The 25,373-nt window shown below is 48.2% G+C and overlaps 1 protein-coding gene across 1 annotated transcript in view; it reads left to right on the forward strand.

Moving 5' to 3' along the window:
• The first annotated feature begins 224 nt into the window (after positions 1-224).
• The window catches only part of Gcnt4 (glucosaminyl (N-acetyl) transferase 4), a 30,016-nt gene continuing 4,867 nt past the window's right edge, over positions 225-25,373 (forward strand). Inside the window, 1 exon segment of the mRNA NM_001399789.1 lies at positions 225-1,082. The gene's annotated coding sequence lies outside the window, so the exon portion shown is untranslated.

The following is a 25,373-nucleotide window of genomic DNA, read 5'->3' on the forward strand; positions in this document are numbered from 1 at the left end:
ATGCTGGCCTCACCCTGGAGAGCCCGCTGCATCCGACCAACAGTGAGTCCTGCTGCCCGCAAGCCGGGCGTGGGGGGGGGGGGGGGGGGTGGGGGGGGGGGGCGGACAGCCCGGAATAGCAGACGTGAGTTGCTTTGTCACCGCCCTCTCGGGGACTTTGGGCAAATCACTTAGCAATCCTTTCCCTTCGATGCCTGGTTGTGTCTTGCGGGCGGGGCAGCTGCAGAGAAGCCGGTAGCCGGACCGGAGAGCTGCGCGACCTGCCGGCGTGCGCGCCACGAAACTTCGGTCCCCAGCGAGGTGCGGGGACCCCCTGCGGGAGCACGGTGGCGCTCCCCTTCATTCTCCGGCGTCACCGGGGGGCCTCGGCGCTGTCTCACTTCTGGCCGGGAAAGAGCGACTTCGGGGCAGTGCGTGTGGCCGTGGAGCCTGGGAGCACCAGGGTGGCGCAACGGCGGGGACCTCCGGCCCGGGGCTCCCAGTTCCCCGGTAGGTCCGCTTAGCCACGTAGGCAACCGAGGGGCGCTGGGCGGCCGCGTGCGACTCCTCTCCTGCCCGCTACTGTCGCTTTCCCTCGGTGGAAACTTGAACTCCGTGTCTCTGTAGCTATGGGGCGGGGGCGGCGCGATCCGGAACTAATTGGATCTAGGCTTCTTAGCGGCGGAGCCCACGGGTCCCAGGGAGGTGGAGAGGACAGCGGGGCGACCGCAGTGAGCGCCCGGCAGATGCCGCCGCTTCGCAGCTCCACGCAGTAGCCGAGTCGTGAGTGGGATCCCGCGAAGTTCCCAGGTCCCGCGTGGGAGGCCTCCCCGGCTTCGGCTCCACGCGGGATTTCTCCAAAGAGTGTCGAAGACAGAGGTTCTGGGAGAATCAAGTTTCAGGTCGCGTGTCCCAGCTCGTGGCTTCTGCAGGGACAAGCTTCTTGCGTTTTAAGGTCAAGTTTTCCTGCGGCAGAGCCCGCCAGAAACCGTCCCCCGCAGTGAAGTGGCGGCGTCTCCCCTGAAGACTGAGAATCTCTGGGGAACCCCAGCTTAAGGGAAGGGACCGCAGAGACCCCTTACGCACGTGGGCGTGCCTCCAAGGTGAGCGTGGTGTGAGAATGAAAGCGCCAAACTTCCAGGTAGGGGTTGGAAATCCTGAGTGTTGTTCCAGTGCTGGGCAAGTGGAGGGGGTGATACCAGTTTGGGGGCCCATAACCCACACCTTTTTTTAACCTTTAAAACTTAAGAGCAATAAACACGAAGAGTAAAAGAGCTGGAACAATACTGAGTCTCTTGTGTGACTGAGGCAGAGAAATCGCCTTTTAAAAATCTTATACCCGTAAAACATGCCCTTGTTATTTATTAAGCCTAAATCTAGAAACTAATAGTCTGTTTTGACAGCTTTCGTTAATAGTGCTTGGAAGAAGTAAGATCTTTAAAAGTGAGTTATTGAGGAGAACTGTCTGTGTTGCACTAAGTATTCAGATCTATGAGAAAGGCTGGGCTTGAGTGTTACTGAATTATCTTTTACTGGTGTTAGAGAGATGGACAGAGGTGTGTGGCACCGGAAAGACAGGAAGAAGAACTCTTGGGAAGGTGTGCATACTCTTTCCTTTTAGAGCCGTTTGCTAAATACTGAACGTGCGCTGCATATGCATTTGCGGGTAAGGCCAGCTGAAAATAGTGGCCGAGTAAACGCCTCGAAGAAGGAGCTGGGGAGGCTGTGTATGACACTGCCTTCTCTGCCCTGACCTGAGGAGAAATGCGTGATGGGAATGACCTGGTTCCCTGGGGCTTATCATTAGCACTACATAGTGTGAGTTCAGCTGAATAACCTTCAGAGATTTTCCTTAGAATTGTGCAGCAGGAACACCACCTGGAGACAATACAGTTGAGCAACCCAGGGTCCAAAAGTCAGCTGGACAAATCAATGTGTTACGTGATTACAGTGAGCTGGGCCCTTGCTGCAGGGCACAGATGGGCTGAAGCTCACCTTTATGGGGTGCAAGCCCCTTACTAGAGAACAGAAGGTGAACTAAGGATTAGTGGGGACAGTTTAAACTGAGGGAGTAAAGAAACCAGCGTGTGGTAAGGCAGAGGACAACAGGAGTGGTCAGGGTTAGGGGAGTCCCACCCACCGAGCCTGAGAGGACAATGGAGAAGGTGTGACTGGGGAATGGTGGGAGGTGGGGCCAGTGACAACGTGGGCGGGTCTTTGAAACAACCTCACACCTGCGAGTATCCTCTTATGGTTGTGATTAAAAGTAAAAGTAGCCAGGTGCAGGTGCACGAGGCTCCCAGGCCTAGTTGCTTGGGAGCCTGATGTAGGAGAGAATCTCTTGAGCCCAAACAATAAGCACTCACCCTGGCTGCTGCCCAGAGAATGGCGTAGAGTGTGCAGTGGAGATGGTTAGGGGCGTGGACTGGAGGCATGCCGTAGAAGTCATTTGCAGAGGACGTGAGTGCAGAAAGGTTCCATACGTTTGGGTGCCGCTATTCCTAGAAACAGGGAGCACTGGAGTTGGAGCAGTAGAAAGGAAGAACACATTGGGTTCTGTTGAGTCTAAGAGATCTTGAGGCTCCCTGGGAGAAGTATCCCCTGTGGCCAATAGAGCTGCCCTGGGTGCTTTTCCACCTGCAACAGGATGAGGTGTGAAGAGGAGGGAGTGGGCATTGGGAGGTGGGAAAAAGTGGATCAAGCACAGAGTTTGAGAGAGGTGGTGGCCAGGACTGATGGCTGCTTCCAGGGTGAGAGGAAGCCGGAGGAATGTCCTTTTATGGCTATTTCAATGTGAATGACAAGGAGCCAGTGGAAGGAGAAGACTTTCAGAAGAGTAGGAATTCCTCCCTTGGGATAGCAAGTTAAAAAAGTTTGTTGCTGCTGGTGGTGGTAATTTGATGGCAAAGCTTTACAGATACAGTGTTTTGAATCGAGTATGGCTACAGTTTTGCTTTGTAGATGACACGAGTTTAATGATGGCAGGAATACAGAGGGTGATCTCAGGCCACAGTGCACTTGGATTAGAGACAAACACAGCCCCTGCAGCGAGGAGGCTCTCTGACCGCTTGTTTCTTGGTGCTGCGACTTCCAATGCTTGCATCCTTGCTTAGGTTGCCTGGCCTTAGGTTGTGGCTTGTCCTGGTCTCTGAAGTGACCCTACAGCTAAGGGTCACTTCTTCATGGACTGTTTGCAAAGATTTCATGTTCCCATGTGTATAGACTGTGTGTGTGTGTGTGTGTGTGTGTGTGTGTGTGTGTGTGTGTGTGGTGTTGCCTGGCATACAGCAGACACCAAGCCCTATGCTGTTGATTTGAATATAATAATAATATAATTTCTGTGTGTCATATCTGTCATTTCCAAAATACATAGTCTATTGAGACCTGGAGAATATTGAGATGGCAAAGGACCATGGAACCAACAAGAAGCAAGTTAAAGCCGGAATCACCTTTGGATAACTTCTGAGTAAGGGCTGCCCTCCGTACCATGTCAGTGTCAGGTGCTGAATGTGGCTGGAGACGAAAATAAGAGAATCTGAGCCATACACGTTACCCTCACCTGGAATTCCAAGATGGGGGAGGCTGAGGCAGGAGAATTCATGACCAGCTTGGGCTACATAGATCCAGAATACTCCTGTAGGAAGAGGAAGAGGAAGAAGAAGAGGAGGAGGGAGGAAGAAGGAAGGAAGGATCCACGGCTTGCCCTCGTGTGGGGAGGCAGAACAGGTATCATCAGTTTTAGTGGGGCTTACAGACTTGGCCTGAGCTGTCTGGAGACAAATGTCTGGCAGTGTTCTGCATTGCTTTGCATGCCATTGGATATGCATTCCTGTAGGCTGGTAATTTTCCTTGCAGGGTCTAAAGTCTGAAACCTAAAAGATAAGAGGAAAAACAAGATTAAGCTGGAACTGAATGCAGCTGTCCTGTCCTAATAGCCAGGAATTGTGAGCTCTGTGTGGATTTCTGGGGGGATAGGGTTAGGTGTGTATTTACTCTTTCCGAAGGTGGGGAAGCTAGCTAACATTTGATAGAAGCAGGCCACTCCTTAATATGTTTGAAACTTGTTCTGCTGAACACGTAGTGAGAAAATATAGAAAATGGAGAAGAGCAGAGGGAAGCTAGGTTCTGTAAAATGCCAGAAAGCAGTGTTAAGAGGCTGAGCAGACAGAGCCTAAGGCGGTCAGAAGGGAAAGGCTGGACCTCTACCAAGCAGTCTGGACTTTTAGAAAATGTACAATCTTAGACACAAATGTGTGAGGGTTCTGCTGGGTCTGGTGGTGCACGCCTTTAATCACTTGGGAAGCAGAGGCAAGTGGATCTCTGTGTCTCTGTGTTTGAGGCCAGCCTGGTCTACAGAGTGAGTTCCAGGACATCCAGGGCTACACAGAAACTGTCAAAAAAAATGTATAAGATTTTAAAACTAATAAATTTCCCCAAAATTTGGGTTTACTAGGAAACAGGCCATTATGCTTTAGGAAAATATTAGGGATGTGGGGGTATCAAAAACCAGGCAGCCTATATGGTGCACGCATGCAATCCTAGCATATAGAACTTGGAAGATGACCAGTTCAAGATAATCTGTAGCTGAGTAGGCTAGCCTAGAGTATATTAAACTGTATAAGTAAGTTAGTTCATTAACTAGATAATTAATTAGAATGGTAAAGCAAATAAGCAGCCCGAGAAACATATGATAGTTTTGTTGGTTAGCAGTGTTCCTGTGTGTCCCTACGTCAATTGCTTCATTACTATCTGGGAACTTAGAAGCACTGCTTCTGAGACCGCCCGCCCACCAGCCGCCCAGGGGGCCGTGTGAGAACCCTGGAGATGCTGGGCCCAGCCAGCAGCTCTCATACATCCTCTAGACCCTCCAAGAGGAGCAGCTTTTGATCCTCCTGTTTTGTTCATTGGCTCCCCACCTTCCAGTTTCCCTGTGAGGGGCTGAACTGAGAGACACCCAGCCACTGCACGGGTTGTCTGCCAGCCATCCCTTCCTGGTGGCTGGGTCTAACCCAGGACAAATGCTTTGCTCAGAGTGCCTAGGGCTTCAGCCTCCTGTGGCCCTGTGGTTCTCAGCCATCCAGGGCAGTGGCGGCTTTGTACCACTGCCTTTTTCTTTTTCTCTTTTGGCAACCTCCTTCTGAACAGTGACTTGCCAAGTGCAGTCAGCCAAAACGAAGAAGCATTCTCCATGGACGCCCCTGCAGTGAGCATGGTCAGCAGTGGGCGGGCAGTTGATGTCTGGGTCCAGTGCATTCACTCTGCATTTAGATGTCATCATTCCGGATCCGAGTGTGACAAAACTATCTGGCCAGTTGGGTCATTAAGGTCCAGGCCAATGAATTAATGACATGTGAGTTTCTTTGTTAGTGGCCCTTCTCAAAGCTAATGAGGCATAAAACTGGGGCCTCTTTTGTAGTTCTGCGGAGCCAGCGTGAGAAGAATGACCCTGGTCTGTGGTTCCTGGCAGTGGTCGCCTTTGAGTCTCTGCTATTCTAAAAGTCCTCTTTTAGCATCAGTCCTGCTTATGTAACCCTATCCCTCTGCACACTGTTACAGTGGTCAGCAACCGCCCATGAGAGTGGCTTGCTTTTCTTGCGGGTGTTTGTATCATTGGCTTGGGGCCTGGGGGGGAGGGGCGGGCGTAGGTGACACAAAAGTGAATTCAGGAAGTAAAATTTGTACATTAGAATTCCTTTCCACTTCATTTCTGTTTCCTGCTAGAGTCCCCTGGGTAGGGGGTGGGAGGGAGGGTGGAGGGTGGTGGGGTTTGTTTATTCTCTTAGGGTTAATTGCAATACCTAAAGATTGATGCCAAATACCTGAGAACGATCCATAATCTATGGATAGATGCAATGAGTCCTACGGGGCAGAGGAACTCTCATAAGAAAAGGGAGACTAGAGATGAAGTCAATGGAAACCTGACAGTCTGTTACCAACTGTGAGAATGGGCCTTGCCTCAGGAGGGGGGTGGAGAAGGAAAACACCCAGGAAGAAAAAGGCAAGCTCTGCAGGGGCTCATTTTGTGTGAGAACTCTGCCTCTTAATTAAAAAAAAAAGTAATTTTATTCCGTGTTATGAATGCCTACATGCACGTATGTACCACACGCATGCCTGCTGCACTCAGACCCCCGCAACTGTAGTTATGGGTGCTTACACACCACCATGCAGGTGCCAGGAACTGAACCCAGATCCTCTGCAAGAGCAGCCAGTGCTCTTCACCCCTGAGCCATCTCTTCAGGCCCCTGTCTCCTTTTAAAGCTGCGAAGGCTGGAGCGATCTCGTTCCTGATTGCCAACGGTATTGGTCAGAAAGAGGGTGACCTTTTTGATGGCAGCATATTGTGTCCTGAACGTGATTACACTACACTGCACCACACTGCACTACACCACACTGCACTACACCGCACTGTACTATACCGCACTGCACTACACCGCACTGCACTGCACCGCACTACATTGCACTACACCGCACTGCACTGCACTGCACTATACTGCACTGCACTGCCCTACACCACACCACACTGCACTACACCACACTGCACTACACCGCACTGCACTGCACCGCACTACACTGCACTGCACCGCACTGCACTGCACCGCACTACACTGCACTACACCGCACTGCACTGCACCGCACTGCACCGCACTGCACTACACTACACCACACCGCACTGCACTACACCACACTGCACTACACTACACCACACCACACTGCACTACACCACACTGCACTACACTATACTACACTGCACTACACTATACTACACTATACTGCACTACACTATACTACACTACACTACACTGCACTACACTATACTACACTGCACTACACTACACTGCACTACACTATACTACACTGCACTACACTATACTACACTACACTGCACTACACTATACTACACTACACTATACTACACTACACTGCACTACACTATACTACACTATACTACACTACACTGCACTACACCACACCATACTACACTACACCGCACTGCACTACACCGCACTGCACTACACCGCACTGCACTACACCGCACTGCACTACACCGCACTGCACTGCACTATACCACACTGCACTACACTATACTACACTACACTGCAGTACACTATACTGCACTACACTATACTACACTACACTGCAGTACACTATACTGCACTACACTATACTACACTATACTACACTACACTGCACTACACTATACTACACTGCACTACACTATACTACACTACACTGCACTACACTATACTACACTGCACTACACTATACTGCACTACACTACACCACACCACACTGCACTACACCACACTGCACTACACTATACTACACTACACTATACTACACTACACTGCACTACACTATACTGCACTACACTATACTACACTACACTGCACTACACTATACTACACTATACTATACTACACTACACTGCACTGCACTACACTATACTACACTACACTGCACTACACCACACCATACTACACTACACCGCACTACACTACACCGCACTACACTACACCGCACTGCACCATACTATACTACACTACACTGCACTGCACCACACTACACTACACTGCACCGTACTACACTACACTGCACTGTACTGCACTGCACTACACTCAGATTTCCTTTTGCTTTCTCTCGGTCCAGCTTTTCTTCCCCTTCTGATTTAGTTAAAGAGAAACTAAATGTGATTGTCCTCCTGACCAAGATCTAATTGTGCTTAGGCGTGACCCACCAGCCTGTCTCATTGTGGGTGGGTTTTGCTGTATGGGAACTGTGGTGACAGGCCAGTGACGTGTAGGTAGTCAAAGAAATCAAGACAAAACAAAACAAAGAGTCAGGACTGGAGTTTATTAGATACACTCTAGTGTAGCTACAGCGAGCTAAAACACCTGCCCAAAGGCATTGTGGGTAGGGGGTTCTACTCAGACAGCATGTCAATGTTACTGGGCCCTAGTTATTTAGGGCTTATCCGATATCAGTGTGGGGCTCTTATCTGGCTAGGCAGATGTGTCATTATTTTGCTGAGAAATAAGTTTCCTCATGTGAGTTAAGTCTCTATGGGATTGGCTATCTGTGCAGTGCAGCATGAGTCACTAAGGGTCAAACTCCTGATGGGCTGAGCTGCTCATTAAAGCCTGGAATACTCTGCCTTTCCTTGCCTTGCCTTGCCTTGCCTTGTGAAATGGATTGCAGCTAATGTACTTGCCGAAGTTAACTGTTTCCAGTCCTGCACAGAATCAGCAGGGTTCTTGCTCTGAGCCCCAACCTGGATTGAGAAAGCAGCCTTGTTCAGTGGTTAGAAGAGTTTGGTATAGCCATCCATCCCAGAAATATGTACACAGCCTAGGCCTGTCTCCAAGGGATCAGTAAGCCTTTCTACTTCTCCTACTGATCTACAAGATGGAGAAGACCCGGGACTGGGCAGCACATAGAGGTGGCAGTGGAGAAGCACTCTGGCAGGCCCGTAGCAATGGCCCCAGAAGAGCGCCAGCTCTTCTCCCATCCTGCCACTCGCCTGTTTGAATATCTGAAAAATCGGGGCCACCCCTGCTTTCCATCTTGGCAGAGTAAAGAACTGGCTCTGTGTAGCCACCATGGTCTACCAGGTACCTTCTGCAGTAGCCTTCCCAGCCATCATCCTGCCCTCCCTCAGCTGCCAGATTCAGAGACTTGCAGCAGATGGATCAGGAGAAAGACGTGGGATGACACACAGAATGGCCATGAGTTAGGCTGCATGAGGAAGGTGACTGGGATGATAAGGAGTCTGCACAGCTGAAGGAAGGAGTATGGGATGGGACAAGAGAGCCCAAGAAATGATCGTAAGAGAGCCATCACCATAGCAAGGAAAGAAGCCCATGTGTCTTAGTCAGGGTTTCCACTGCTGTGAACAGACACCATGACCAGGGCAATTCTTATAAGGTCAACATTTAATTGGGGCTGGCTTACAGGTTCAGAGGTTCAGTCCATTATCATCAAGGGAGGAACATGACACCAGAGAAGGAGCTGAGAGTTCTGTATCTTGATCCAACTGCAGCCAGGAAAGGACTATTGTCCCTGGGCAGCTAAGAGGAGGGTCTCAAAGCCCACCACCACAGTGGCACACTTCCTCCATACCTACTCCAACAAGGCCACACCTCCTAATAGTGCCCCTCACTGAGACAACAAGCATATTCAAACCATGAAAGAGACATTTCCAAATGCTAGCTACCCACTTGTCTAAGACATTGTCTTTCTACGCACTGTGACAATGGGCCCTCATCAGCCACTCAACTGAATTAAGGAGGTTGTCTGAACTGGTGAAATAGGGGTATCTCCAGATTGGACTGACCTGTGGGGCAATGACATATTTTCAATCAAACCTCCTTTCCATCAAACCTCCCAGAGACAGGATCCCTGTTCCCCTTCTTTCCAAACAAGTACAGCTCTTGTACTGTGTCTGTACTTGCCAGACTCCAGCTTCTTGGGCTTTCTAATGTGAATGCAATACCAGCAACTCTCCAGGGAGCTTCTGGCTTCAGTGCCAGGCCTGGACTGTTGCAGCGCTCAGCTTCCAGGACTGGGAGGCTCCCAGGCTGTCTGCCACTCCAACGTGAAAAAAGCCATCATTAACTCCACTCCCACTGTGTATGCCAATTTTATATCACACTTTTTATACATCATGTATGTGTGTGTGTGATTGTATATGTGAATGTGTGTGGGTGCGTGTGTGTGTACATGTGTGTGCATGTACCCATGTGCATGTATGTGTTCTGTTTTTCTAGAGAACCCTGCCCATTAGTCACTGAAGACCTCAATTCCATTTCTGTTTCCTCAAAGCCTCACCGTGTTCAGTGTGTCTATATGGTGCTTCCAACCACGAGGCAGACACATAGTACGTATTTCTTGGATGGATGGGCAATGAAATTTCTTGTTTCTTGAAGAGCTAGAGTAGCAATTGGCAATTGGTTACTGCCAGGTGACAGAAGGTTAGTTTTAAGACTGTGGCCCTTGGTAATTCTGCCACACTTCAGCAGAAAAACCACTGATCCAGGAATATATGAGCAGCACATAGGAGACTTGATGGGTTTAGTTAAAAAGTCACAAAGCTGGACAAGTAGGTACATGAAGTTGGATATGGGAGGGGTTGGAGCAGAGATAAATAAATCAAAATTCATTGCATAAAATTCTGATTGATTAAAAATCCCTTAGAATAAGCAGGGAATAAAGTATATATTCTAAAGAAGTGAGGCATAGCTCAAGTTTTTACGTTCCCAACACGCCCAAATATTTACTGACAAAGGAACAAGCTAGCAAAATATGGCATATCCTACAGTGGGGCATTATTCAGCCTTCAAAAGTAAACTTTCAGCACATGCTTCAACATGGATGAATTGTGAAGATGTTGCAATAGGCCAAACACTGGGCAAATACTGTTTGACTCCTGTTGTATGATTCTTGAGTGGTCAAAGTCATAGAAACATGGGCTGGGCATACAGGAGAACTGGGAGCTGTCATCAGTAGGCAGAGAGTCTGTCTGGGAAAGAACACAGTTCAGGGAATGGGTACCGATCACTGCACAGTGACAGGAAAGTCTTCAATGCTGCAGAGACAGACTCTTAGGGACGGCTAAAGTGGCCCTCGCATACTCAGTGTACATGTGGAAGCTTCGAACTTAGCCCCATTCGCATAGACAGTTAGTACATGTAAATGTATTTTTAAATGGTTAAAGTGATTACAACTTGTGTCCCCTATATTTTACCACCATAATTAGAAAAAATATCTTTTTAAAATTATCACACTTAGTGTAGGTGTGTGTGTGTGTGTGTGCGCGCGCGTGTTTGTGTGCGTGTGTGTGTGTTTGTGTGTGCGTGTGTGTGTTTGTGTGTGCATGTTTGTGTGTGCATGTTTGTGTGTGCGTGTGTGTGTGCGTGTTTGTGTGTGCGTGTGTGTGTGCGTGTTTGTGTGTGCGTGTTTTTGTGTGTGTGTTTGTTTGTGTGTGCGTGTGTGTGTGTGTTTGTGTGTGCGTGTTTGTGTGTGTGTGTTTGTGTGTGCGTGTGTGTGTGCGTGTTTGTGTGTGTGTGTTTGTGTGTGTGTGTTTGTGTGTGTGTGTTTGTGTGTGTGTTTGTGTGTGTGTGTTTGTGTGTGTTTGTGTGTGTGTTTGTGTGTGTGTGTGTTTGTGTGTGTTTGTGTGTGTGTTTGTGTGTGTGTGTGTGTGTGTGTGTGTGCGCGTGCTAGCCATGGAGCTCGTGGAGGCCAGAGTGGAGGCTCTCATTCCTTTCCTTCCATCCTGTGGGTTCTGGGGCTCACACCCAGGTCATCAGGTTTGATGGCAAGCACTGTACTGACTGGTTTTGTGTGTCAACTTGACACAAGCTCAAGTTATCACAGAGAAAGGAGCCTCAGTTGAGGAAATGCCTCCATGAGACCCAGCTGTAAGGCATTTTCTCAACTTGTGATCAAGTGGGGAGGACCCAACCCATTGTAGGTGGTGCCATCTGTTAGTCCTGAGTTCTATAAGAAAGCAAGCTGAGCAAGCCAAGGGGAGCAAGCCAGTAAGAAACATCCCTCCATGGCCTCTGCACCAGCTCCTGCCTCCTGCTCTGTGTGAGTTCCAGTCCTGACTTCCTTTGGTGGTGAACAGCAATGTGGAAGTGTAAGCTGAATAAACCCTTTCCTCCTCAACTTGCTTCTTGGTCACGATGTCTGTGCAGGAGTAGAAACCCTGACTATGACAAGCACCTTTACCTAGATGACCTAGCAGTTCAGAAAATATATCTTCATGATCCTCAATTAGTTTATAAATATAATGTATTAGAAGTTCTAGGGTTTAAAGAGGAAATTGACATAGGAATTATAACCAAGCCACCAGAAACTCCACAGCAGGGGGCGGGGACTCTCACCGGTTTTAATGCTGTCACTTCACATGTTTCATGATCTTTACGAGCCCCTCTTTTAAAGTATTTTCAGAGTTTCAGACTTGAGGATAGATGTTAATACACCACCACCCCCCACCCCGGCTTGACAGCTGTGGACTCTAAGAACTAGAGGGGAAAACAAAACAAAACAAAAGGCCTTTGTCTGTGAAACTCATAACACCATAACAGTCACCTCTCAATGACAGCTTCTGGATGTGGAGTGGACAAGGTGCCTTGAGCAGGACTCCCTGCTGGTTTGCAGGGCAGTGGTTGGCTACCAGACCAGCTGTTTTAAATACCCCTGAGGCTGACAACAGCTATCCAATTGTCCTGCCATGGCATGCTGGGGCATTAATTCAACTATGCCTCACCATCCTGGGAGTCGGAGCTCACATTGCTCTTCCTAGACTAGGAATAGAGGCCGGCTGTCGGGACATCTCATTGGTGGCAGACTGGGACTCAAATTAGAACCACTGGTTCCCAATTCCAAACTTGTAGGATGTGCCCAACGGTCAGATGGAGGGGCGAATGTGTGGCAAGTTGGGAGATAGGGCCAGAGAGAAAGGGTGAGGGGCACACTCGTGGCTTTGAACTGCTCAAAGTATTCTTGAGCCACATGGTACCGACATCTTTTTATTGAAAACCTGTCTCAAGAGTCCCTGTGAGGTAATAAGAACCTCTCAAGAAGGGAGCCCACTTACCGAGTGATGCTGGACACTGTGTGGACTGTTGCCTGTGACTAACAACCACGCACAGCAGGCTCGCCATGTGCTGGAGGGTGTTTAAGGGAAACCTCGTCAGCCAACTGCAGTTCTCGCCAGCACTCGAGTTAATTTGGTAAATCTTGCAGGCTGACTTCCTTCAGATGTTTACCTAAGGCCTCCATCTACCTCCAAATTTAGACGGATGAGAAGTTCAGCATCTTTGAGACATATTTTTGCACTTGACTATATACAGGAGCGTGCCGTTGAGCGAGTTCTCACTTCGACCCGATTTAAAGTTCATCCGAGAGAGAAGCAGCATCCTTACCCTTTTCTGCTGCTTGTCTTTCAAGTTTCCCAAATGTGCGAGGCCTTGTTTTTCTCATCTAACCAAAGCCCAGGGGTGTGTCTGCTGCTGTGCCTCAGTGGCTTGAGGACCTGGAGGCTGAGAGACCAGTAGTCTCTTGGTCTACCTTCTTCAGAATGGCTCTAGCCATCTTGCTAGAGCTACAGGCAGAAAAGTAGAAGAAAAGGAGAGAAGCAAGGCATTCTTCCTGCTGAGAACCATGCTCCCCCCCAACCTCAGACTCTTTCCAACACTGGCTCGTCTGCATGGGAGGTAGGAAGAAAGTTTTCAGAGTCGCCCATTTCTGTGGCCAGCAGTAGAGGGATTCTCTGAGAGAGGAAAGGGAGGATGACTGTTGAGGGTGGCGGGAGGCCTGCTCGAGTCTTCCCTATGGCTGTTTTTGAGTTTTATCAAATCTTCGTGCTGGCACTGACCACATTCACTGTCCACCAGAAAATCAACTCTGAGCGTTTACTTCTGCTTTGTGTACGACTACGTGCTTAAGCATGTGGTAAGCTAAGCAAGCCTTGTGTTTATCTGTCATGTCACCTGTGCATTACAGCACGCTATAACCTGTGGGAACTATGGTTCAAGTGCAGCCTTGCCAGGGCTGCCTGATGCACAGCTGTCAGGGGGTTTTCTGGACTGGGTTTCTGCAAAGGCTAAAATCTCTGCTTTGGAACTTCCTCTCTTGGTCATATTGACCCACGCACCGTGGGCTTTCTTCTATCCCTCCCTGGTTAGTTTTGAGTTCCTGGATTTGAACTTAGTATTTATGGGACTTATGTACAAAATTTCAGGGCAGTTTACCTATTTTCTTTGACTGAACCATGCAATCATGACAGAGGTGCCCACCTTAGCACACATGTATCTGTGGAGGGGTGTGTACACACACACACACACACACACACACACACACGTGTGTCTGTCTCTGTGCACGTGCGTATGTGCAAATGCCTGGGATTATGTGTGCTTGTGTGGATGTCTGTGTGCATGACACACATACAGATTTTCACATGCTCGTTTATGCCCTTAAATACTGTGAAGAAGCCTGGGAAAGAAAGGAAAGACTCAGGGCATCATCATTGTCAGAAATGGCAGAGCCCCAAGCCTTGCTGCTGCATGTGCCTTGGCACGTGTGTGTGTGTGTGTGTGTGTGTGTGTGTGTGTGTGTGTGTGTGTGTGTTGAGAATCTCACAGTGTAGCCCAGGCTGTCCTCTCACTCTTAATCCTCCTGCCGCAGACTTCTGAGTACTAGGATTACAAATGTGGGCCACCATGCCTAGATGATCTTGACTTGATTACTACAGAAGCCAATGTTGATGTCTGCTGAGCTCCTACTGTGTTGGTTGAGCCTAGAAAACAAATGAGCAAGCTCTTCTAATCTTGAAATAGAGAGTATCCAATCCAATCATTAGCAGCAGCACTTGAGCCACTGCCATTTCTGGGAGCGATACCCTCCCTGATTGACATGTTTGTGCATGTGTGTGTGCACATATGCGTACTCACATGTGTACACAGGCACATGCAACATGCACAGACACCCTCATGCACATTACAATACTCATTTTTACATGTGCAGCAGCCCATGTGCATATACACACATGTGTGCACACACATTCAAACACACATACTCCCAGGCATGTGCACACACACACACACACACACACACACACACACACACACATACAGAACTTCCTCCACCAGGCCCTTATTTAAGGGCATAAATGCACTTGTGGAAATGAGTTAAACATCTTCAGCTAGCTACAGAGCTTTTAAGGAGTTAATTAGGGAGAATAAAATATGGAGTAGACTCTATGATAGCAAAATAAACACTTCCAGAGATCTAGGGGTCTGGGGGAGAGGCTCACATCTGTGCACCTTGGATGAGGAAAGGTCTTTTCTTTGTAATACCATAAAGTTCATTTTAAAAATAAATAGACAAGGGCTTGGGGTGGGTGGCTCAATGGGTAAGAGCAGGTTCTACATAAGCAGGCAGACCTGAGGACCTGAGTTCAAATCCCCGCTACTCACATGAAAACCAAATAAGCCAGGCATGGCTGTGTGCACCTGTAACCAGCACTGGGGGGCACAGAGAGGTGGACCCCAAGTGCTTAGTGTCCAGTCATCTAGTTGAAATAGCAGACTTCTACTTCAGTGAGAGATCCTGCATCAAGTCAGTGAAAAGCAGAGCCATGGAGAACACCTGCTAACCTGCTCTGGCCTTTGCATGCACATGCAAGAGTATACATGCAACAGCAACAGCAACAGCAGCAACAGCAATAGCAACAACAACAGTAACAGCAACAGCAACAGCAACAACAACAGTAACAGCAACAGCAACAGCAACAACAACAGTAACAGCAACAGCAATAGCAACAACAACAGTAACAGCAACAGCAATAGCAACAACAACAGTAACAGCAACAGCAACAGCAACAACAACAGTAACAGCAACAGCAACAGCAACAACAACAGTAACAACAATAACAATTGTTTTTAATTCAAGTTTTCTGCTTTATAGAAAAAAAAAGAATTAAAATACTTTTGACCCACATTTTAAGGTTAGAACATGGAACTCCAAAGGTAGCTTGGTTTTCTCAGCTCAGTGAGAAGGACAGAAGGCGAGGAAAGAAAGAAACTCAGGGTGAAGGTTTGGTGTTGGTCAGCCCCTCTTTTGCAGTCTTGTACCCCAGGCAGGCATGGCATGCAGGCTGCCGTCCAACTAACATTTGAAGGCATAGGTATTTGGGGAGTCCTTTTTAAAAAATATTTAGAGACAACATTTCTTACTTCATAAGGGTCACGAGTATTAAGAACTAGAAGTTTCATTGGCTTCGTGGTTTCTGGCATTTTAGCTCCTGCTAGGGTTTCTTGGCATCGAGGTGGCCTTGCCAGCTGGATAGTGGGCAGCTTTCACTGTTTACCTTGAAACATAAGAGGAGACCAAGAATTAGCTGACCCCGCAGATTGTTGTAGCTGCAGAATGGTAGCCGATTTCTGTGCTTTTTTTTTTTTTTTTTTTTTTTTTTTTTTTTTTTTTTTTTGTCACGCTGCTATGACCCAGATTTCCCCGACCTTGAGGGACCATTCTCAGTCTGGACAAAGCATCTTGATAGGGGTTCTTTCCCACGTACCCTTACACACCTTGTGGTTCTCCCTAGACCCGAAAGACTCCGTCAGAGGCACTGCAGGCAGAATAGAGATCTAAAGAAGCAGTATGGAGACTGACTTTCATGTCCTGCATTTCCAGTGAGGCCTCTGTTCTTGCTGTTTTGCAGGTAAAGTTAACTATTTTTAAAAGATAAGTCAGGCTCTTTAAACAGCTGTGCTGAAGCAAAGTACTGAGCAAGAAACCTGTCAGTAGTAACACACCCTTGCTCAAACACGCCTAGTCAGCTGTGCTGAGACAGTGTCATTGGACATCGGATCTTTGTGACAGGGTTCTGTAGCGGCCCTTTCTGGGGATGTGTTGTGCATTCACGTTGCTTAAAAGCGTCGGGATGACTTTGCTGGTGCTCCTCAGGAGTGACATTTCCAAACTGTTATCAGTACAGAGCCTCCACAGAGAGTCACCCCTAAAAGAGTGGGGACTGAGAGGAGACATCTGTAACTTCTGCTACACAGAAAATCACTAGAGCTGCCACACGGGGCATTGGTGCTGCTGGGGCTCTGCTGGTGCACTCCTAGGAGCCCTTAGAAGAAGTTCTTTGGCAAGCAACCTTTCAAAAGAAATGAGGAACCACCTCTAAACATTACTACAGCAACTGCCTTCCTGTCTCTCACAACCAGGGAAGGTCTGGTTCTTCATGACTCAGAAGCCCCCAGGGAGAATTCTGGATCTTCAGTTGAAAATTACTATCAACAAAAACAGTGTTGCCAAAGAGTAAAGAATGAATAATGATTTAGAATGTGGAGTATGAGGGTTGGGGTTGGGGCGGGGTTAATGGAGGCACTGCTTTGGGAAAGTAGAACAAACAAAGAACTGGCTCTGGGTTCCCCCAGGAAACCATTCTTCTTATGAAGGTCCTCAAACCTGACGTTTGCAGACCTACATCTTTTTCCTATAGCTCTTTCACAGGCATTGTGTCATAGGGCTTTCACAGTAGCATTGTAGGATAGAAAAACTATTATCCTGCTTAGTATTTGGGGCATAAAGACTTGCCCGTGATTAATACTGTGCTAGGTCTCTTGGGGCAGCTTTACTAGCAGAGCCCAGACTCTGGGTCTTCTGGCTTTGTGCTGCCAAACAGCTGCAGTGTGCCAGGGATGAGTGTGCTCGGTGCTAGAGAAGTAACCCTTCGAGGACCTCGCGTTCCTCTCTGAAGACAGATTATAAAGCAGCACAAATGGGCTGTGGCAATGGCTGGGGTCGGGGGACAGGAGTATGGCTAGGCCTGAGAGATCTGAAAAAGGTAATCAAGAGAGAACCCAAGGAAATGATATATTTGTTTTTCTACACTTTGAGAACCCTAGCAGGCCAAGGCCTAGGGAAGGTGGTTTAGATTTAAGAAACAGGAACTATGGGGTCCTGAGGTCAAGAAGAGACCCGAGTTCTCTAGGAGGCTTCAGAAGACCAGAGTCACCCAGAGCTCACGACAGGGGGGGGGGGGAGGAAAGGAAGGGAGATAGGGAGGGAAGGAGGGGGAAGAAGGGAGGGAGGGAGGGAGGGAGGGAGGAAGAGAGAGAGAGAGAGAGAGAGAGAGAGAGAGAGAGAGAGAGAGAGAGAGAACAAGCCAGGCTTGCAGGAGAAAGGCTGCCTATTCATTCTTAGGGAAGGGTTTAGCCAATGGGGGGAGGGGAGGCAGGTATGTGAGGGCGTGGCTTATTTACACCTGAAGGGTGGACTAGAAGAAGCAAGGGAGGTGAGTGGGAGGCTGTTTCTCATGCAGAGGACATTAATGTGGCTTGGATTAGAGGGGCCCTGACAGAGCAGGAAATGGGATATACTTTTTGGATGTAGAACCATATTCCTGCAGTATAGGGCTAATATGCCTTCCCAGTATGAAATCTCTCTACCACCTAGAGACGAATAAAGACTCTTTAATAATAGCACACATCTGGCTCTGGCTAATGCACAGAAGGGAACCAGCCCTGATCAGAAACCTCTGTGGCCTCCTGCAGTTGCTTGGTCCAAGTTACACTTGGAGCCATTAAACCTGTTTCACAGAGACAGAAACCCGGAAGTTTGGTAATTTGGACCATGGGGAGAGGTAACATGTAAAACATTGTTACAGTTAGCCTGACTCAGACCAGGGATACTTTTCCCACATAGCTCTTAGCTGAGTCCTCCTGCCTGCCAGGCAGAATTAGCTTTTCCTGATCAGAAAAGCAGGGAAAACCTAGGGTGTTGCATTAGGCTTGTGTAACTTAGCATTTCCTGAGCAGGCTTAGTAGCTCCTTACAGCATCATGCGTGACTCCGGGCTGAGTCGTGACTGGCGAGAATTGGGCCATAGTTGAAGTTCTGGCCCTTCTCTATATTACAAGCTAAAGAAAATTACATATTTCCTGTGACTTGTTTTCTCACCTTGAAAAGCAAGAATAATGATTTGCTGAACGGTATAAGTAAGAAAATACAAATGATACTGACATTCTGCATAGACCATTAAGGGACAGGGATGTGTCCATAGACTCAGTCATGTTCTTTAAAGAAAAAAAAAAAAAAAAGAATCCCAACCATGGGATTTTACCCGAGAAGACTCAGGAGCCAGATGCCGGGGTGAAACCCTGGTAGCTCATAGAGGTAGAGAAAGCGCCTGGATGACCTTCCTACTTCACTGACATCCAGAAAGATGTCACGCTATCTTAAATACCCTTCAACTCAAAGACCCTCCTTCTCCTCCCTGGGTTTCTTACGTTCACTGCCTGTCGGATGGTAAAGTGACCATCTGCCTCTTGACCTGTCTTTGACCTTATTTAGCTCGTGTTTATGGAAAGCTCTTGAGTTAAAGGTGTGTGTCAGGGCTGGGCCACACCACAAGGCTTTTCCAGTTCACAGATTTGGGGTTCTCAGTGTGACCAAATATCCTGCAACACTGGCAGCATGGAGGATGTGTTGGCTTTGGTCAAAACTATCTTAGTGGTGAGAAAGAGGGACCCAGGTTGTGCTGGGTACCACCATAAGGAACCCTTATAAGGGACCGGGGATCCTACCCTCTGTGGAGTCCCTGGATGGACAATTGGATGCATATCACTACAATCCCAATGTGTCCTTCCCAAGTGCACGTTGAAACTTAACTGCCAGTGTGATAGAATTAGCAAGTATAGGAGGTTAGCAATGCCTTGGGGCAGAGCTGTCACAAATGGGATTAGTGACCTTATAAGAGGTCACTAAGGGAGCTGCTGTTCACGACTCCCACACGTGTGCCCTTCTGACTGACGCCATGGGAGAGCACAACAGTAAAATGCCATCTTGGAAGTTGGGCTGTGCCGTCTCTAGATGTGAATCTGCACTTCGATCATAACTTCCCAACTTACAGGGCCATGAGAAATACAGTACTGTTATTGATCAACTCCCCCACCTCATGGTATTTGTCATGGCAGGAGCAGACTAAGGTGCATACATAATGGGGAAAAATGTGTTCCCAGCATCCCAGGATGGAAGCGAGGCTTCTTTCGGGGAGGGCTGCGGACATAGTCACCCTTAAAGCCCTTTCAGTTTTTTAAGATTTCATGTTTTGTTTCTTTGAGAACTGTAGTTTTAAGTATTGGTGGAAAGGACCTAGAAGGAGAACTCTGTTATTTAAGTAGTGTTGTCGTTCCTGCTGGAAAGCAGGTTTGCTGCTATTCAAGAGCCTTTACTATTTTACAGACTCCGTTGAGAATGGGACAGGTCATGTAGTCTGTGGTGAGTGACAGAAATGAGCGGGACAGGGCCTGCACGGGGAGGCTGCTGTTAAGAGTGGAGGCAGCATGTAGGACGCTGTCCACGGAATGTCTTGCCAAGCTATGGACCACTGCACGGCAAGCCCTGTTTCTCACTACCGGCTTCTCTGACTTCCTGAGCTTGGTTGATTTGCTGTGTGTTTGTGATCGGAAGCAAGAGTGCGAAACCCTTGCCTTTTCCTCGTGAAGGACCGCACTTACCTGCCTTTCCAGGGCCCTGAGGCTCTTGGGCTGTACATGGGTGCTGCATTTCCCTACCTCACGCTGTGACAGCTATGGGCCTTGGCAACGTTCCTTCTAGACTAGAGCAAAGAGTGTAAGCCCATGGAGAAGCTCAGCTTCTGACTCTAGCACAGCTCCTGAGGTACTGTGGAGGCGTTACGGAAATACACCAGAGCTGAGTCACCCTCCCACCTAATGGTCCCAGTCCAGAATTCTCTGTGTTTGGAGATGAGACTCGGTGGCCTCCCTGAGGCCAGGTTCCGTGGTGCTTCATTAGCTCATGCTCATGGCCGCCGGGGTCCCTCGGTCTAGGAGGAGCTTTGGCTTTTTATTTGTGTGGTTGCTTATATTCATCTTTCCACGCCTGTCCTTATGTGGTAAAGTAATGACTTTCCTTTGTAAGGCCTTAGAAAAATATTCTGACATTCCCAAGTTAATAAGCCTTTCATAGCCTATTTTTCAAGTTGACATATAATAAAAACAAGGGCGGGTGCATTGAGGGAATGTCCTCTGCCTCAAGGGAACGTCCAGAAAGCTTTCTAAAATGTTTAGGAAACCTCAGACAGCCCCTAACTGCACAGCAACAAGATGTGAGCCAGGCTGTTCCTCCCTGAAGGATCCTCCTGACTGAAAATTGGTTAATCTCTCCATCAGCCCGTTGACTGGCCTGGGCCCGGGGTCTCGGAGGGAGACGTGACGTATCACCTAGGTCCCCATAGGCTAACTCTCCATGCAGATTCTTTCTCAGACAAGTATAGTTTGTCATGGGTGGAATTCATTTGTCTCTGTTTCAATACAGTTATGTAAGACTTCCAATGGGAGCATCAGTCAAAAGCTGAGCCATTATGGAAAACATGGAGAGTGTTTCTCCGTACAGCCAAGCGATGGGGTTACATAGAAGGCTCAGTAGACCTGAGAGAGAGCAGGACTTCCTGGTGCCAAGCTCCAGCACTCTCCACATCAGGACCTTGAACAGTTTGAGGTTTTTGCAGACTTTCTTTTTAATTTGAGACACTGGTAAAAATGAATTTAAAGCTGGGAAGACTTAGAGTAAGAAGAAAGGCCATTACTCACAAGGAACAGGCCTCCCTGCTCACCTGCCAGGACCTGCATGCAGTAAAGGACAAACACCCAGGAAGGTGCTGGTCCCACACAGAGAAGCTTCAGGCTCACCATTATGGAGGTCTCCCTAAGGAGAGCTTTCTGCCCTTGCCCTTGGGTAGGAGTTTATCTCCTGTGCCACAGTCTCCTTTCCTCATAAGAGATGCTGACAATTACTACCTCATTAGTCTGTTGGCGGGATTGAGCTAGAAACGGTCTAAGTCCATGGCCACAACAATGCTATTCCGTTAACACAGTTTGGGATGGAGGCTGATTTTAAAATACTGGATCTATACTGAGGCTTTAGGGGGGTAGACTGGGAAGATGGGCAGTAGAGCTGGGTATAGTAGAACTGGCCTAGCTTACCTGAGGTCCTGGGTTCCATCCAGTGCTGGAAAACATAGGCAGTAAGCATGAGTTAGGCCTAAAGAAGTACTTGCCATCCCTCCTTAGAACATTGCCACTGCCTACCTTGGTCAGAAGAGGGGTAGGGCAGCCATGTTCTTAGCATTGTCTTCATAAAACGACCTTACAGATTCTCTTTCTAAAAGCTAGTTTGGAGTAAGGTGGCTCAGTGGTGAAGATCATATACTGCCCTTGTAGAGGACCTGAGTTCAATCCCCAGAAACCACGTCAGGCAACTCACAACTTCTTGTAACTCCAACTCCAGGAGATCCAAGGTCCTTTCCTGGCCTCTAGGCGCTTGGCATTCCTGTGTACATATCCCCATACAGACACACACACACACACACATATAAAACTACAAAGTTGAAGTCAACCTTTTAACATAGATAAACTCAGTGAGTCCTGTATAATTGTTGTACTGAAAAAGTTCCAAGATGTGTTAAGCAAGCTGGCCATCAGTAAGAAAAGGCCTTAAAAGTAAGGGAAGGTTTCATAAATCTTTTATTGGAGCTAAATTTTTCATGGACTCCACAATCAGCTATGTGACTTCATATGCTGAATACAATTTAAGACACTGGGCACTGGGGGGAGGGGGAGACTGACTTTCTAAATCCCATATTGAGCCTAAACACTGATCTTCAGAGAGGTTAACTAGACACAGCTACGGAGTGTCCTTCCAGGGTCCTCAAGCCCAGCTCCGTGACATCCTGAAGCACTTCCCTCTGTCCAGTGTCTGGAGCTCTGTAAGTTCCCAGGTTGCACTCTTTACGTGTAAAGTTATTTTTCCCTTCTTTGAGATTTTATTTTCATTTTATGTGTATGGATGCTTCCCCTACATGTATGTCTTTGCACCACATATGTGAAGTGCCCTCTGAGGCCCAAAGAGCACATCGGGCCCTCTGAACATGGAGTTAGAGAGTTTCGAGCTTCCAAGTGGGTGGGAAGGATCTACCCGGTATCCTCTGGACGAGTGGCTTCCTCTTAGCCACTGAGCCATCTCTTCAACCTTCGGGTTTCGGTGGGTAAAAGCCGAAACTCACTCAGTCATTTTCTCCCCAGTCTCCACACTTCTGTTCCTAATTTACTTGTCCCCTTCCTTCTCTGGATAAAGGGGGCGCCCTCTTGCTCTGATGGCCCTGGGCTCTAAGACTGTTAACCTAAAAGATGGCTGCTCGGCTGCTGGTGACTGCTGCGCTGGCCATGCATGTGGGCATCACTCGTTACTGTTGCCTCTGAGCTCTAGGAGGCCTGGGAGACCAGGGGAGAGTGTGGATTGGGAAATGCTCTGTCTTCCCTTTGGGGGCTTTAGTGAGGAGTGGTCTCCTCTTGAATCATTATAGACCTTATTTACGTGAGCTTACAGCTGTCAAACCTTGCCTTATTAGCTTTTCCGGTTTGATTGTCATAGCTAGGCACTTGTGTCTCTGTGGTCTAGACTCCACAAGGCAGCTTCCTTATCTACACAGGTGAGAGGGGAGAGTCCTTCCTTCTATTGGAAGTCATCGATAATGACTGTTATATACTCCCAGCCAGCAAACTGCTTGCCTGCCCATACCCTAGAAAGGAAAGTAGCCCCTGGAGTGTTTGCAGAAGGACGTACTGGCCTCCTGGGAACAATGTGGGCAGCTTGAGGCCAGCTTGGCCTAGCCCACCCTTCTGACCTGTGTAGGGCTCAGGGCTCCTTTACATCCTCTATGCCTGAGGAGTCGTGGCTTTCCTCAGGTCTAGGGTGCAAGTGGCAGGAAGACAGAAGTGGCTATAATTTGTAGATGTTGGCCTGGCCACCTTCACCCTTGAAGTTTATGGTCCTTGGGGCCACGCGCTGGTCTCTGCAGAACCTAGTGAATAGGTACAAGGGCGCCATGTAAAGTCACTGCAGGAGGAGCTTCCCTCTGTGGTATCCAGGACACAGAACTCAGCATGGCCTGCATCTTGGAAGGAGACCAGCAGCCCTGTGTAGGAATGGTTGAGGGCTGGTTCTAGGACCTTCAGGGGATGACCAAGATCCACAGATGCCCAAGTTCCTTACCCAAAATGGCTTGCTATTTGCATAATCATGTCCTATCTGTCCCTTTCTGTGTCTGGGTAATTTATAATACCTACTGGATCACTCATACAACACTTGTCTGCATGGATTTATTATAGCACCTGGGTCAGGGAAAATTCAAATTTCATTTCTAGGAGCTTCCTAGAAGTTTCTTTTCCAGGTTTTCAAATGAGAGTTCTGCTGAATTTACAGACAAGTAACCCATGGAGGCAGAAGGCTGGTTACACAATGCATCACTTGCAGTCTGCATTAGTCTTGGTGTATGTGAGGGGCAATTACTGTGGTTTGGACAGAAGTAAAAAGAACCAGGTGATCAGGAGGGCCTCAAAAATGGCAGGAACTCATTAAGGAGGAGGCGTGCCGCCCACTTATACAACATGCCCTTGGCCTGTGCATCTGAATCCTGTTCCCTGCATCCACATCTCAGCCTTCCCTCTGCTATTGCCAGGGGTCCTTTCCTCACCCCACCGCCATCTCCGTGCTCACCCAGGCCCCCAGGATCTACAGTTCCACATTTATGTCGCTGACACATTTCTCTGCAGCCACTGCCCCTCACCCAAGCCTGAGTGGTGGCCTTGCTAGTTCCCTGGTAAACATTTCCATGTGGAAATCTGAAAATTGAAAAGCTCAGCGCAGTCAGAACTGGGCTGCTCTTCTCTCCTGTCATCTGCTTTCCGTCTCCACAGATGGTGAGACCACCCACTTAGCAAGCAGTGAGAGTTCATCCATCTCACCCTGGGGTTAACAGGTCAGGTCATAAAGGAATCTTGCCTCCCATCTGTCCGGCCTTCTCCACTCCACTGCCAGGTCCACACCCTACCTTCGTTGAATGGCAGCCCCAGCTCAGGGGACTTGGTACCCTGTCAGGTCTTAGCTTTTGCTCTTCCAAACCCAGAGTGAGTCTTGGCCACTGAGGCTCTCAAGGCCAAGGTTTCTGTCTGTCTCTTGTTTCAACGATATGGAACACTGGCTTCCACACACGGGCAAGGTCACACACTGTAAGCCCATGGACGTTTTTATAACTCTAGTCTGAACCTTTTCCAGTCTCAAGGCCATTTTGCTAATCCCTGTGAGAAAATGGGGACTAACAGAGGAAGGAATAAGGCCTTTGCAATGTTTACAATCTCTGCTTCTTACTCTCTGTGCGCTGCTATTTCTGAAACGGGGTTCTCTGGACGGTTCCTAACAGCCTTCGGGCCTCCATCTAATAAGCATCTGAAGCTGGATAAAGTTAGATGACCTGGGGGCCTCAAGTGAGCCAGTGCATTTTTGAGGCCCTCCTGATCACCTGGTTCTCTTTACTTCTGTCCAAACCACAGTAATTGCCCCTCACATACACCAAGACTAATGCAGACTGCAAGTGATGCATTGTGTAACCAGCCTTCTGCCTCCATGGGTTACTTGTCTGTAAATTCAGCAGAACTCTCATTTGAAAACCTGGAAAAGAAACTTCTAGGAAGCTCCTAGAAATGAAACTTGAATTTTCCCTGACCCAGGTGCTATAATAAATCCATGCAGACAAGTGTTGTATGAGTGATCCAGTAGGTATTATAAATTACCCAGACACAGAAAGGGACAGATAGGACATGATTATGCAAATAGCAAGCCATTTTGGGTAAGGAACTTGGGCATCTGTGGATCTTGGTCATCCCCTGAAGGTCCTAGAACCAGCCCTCAACCATTCTAGGGAGCAACTGTGAGTATTATCATCTAAGGTGTTTAATAACCAACATCTCTCAGTGAGCTGATGTTAGTTAACGGTATGTTTTTATTTCATTATTTTGGACT

Source organism: Rattus norvegicus, chromosome 2 (genome assembly GCF_021556685.1).
Source record: "Rattus norvegicus strain SHRSP/BbbUtx chromosome 2, alternate assembly SHRSP_T2T, whole genome shotgun sequence".
Classification (NCBI taxonomy): Eukaryota; Metazoa; Chordata; class Mammalia; order Rodentia; family Muridae; genus Rattus; species Rattus norvegicus.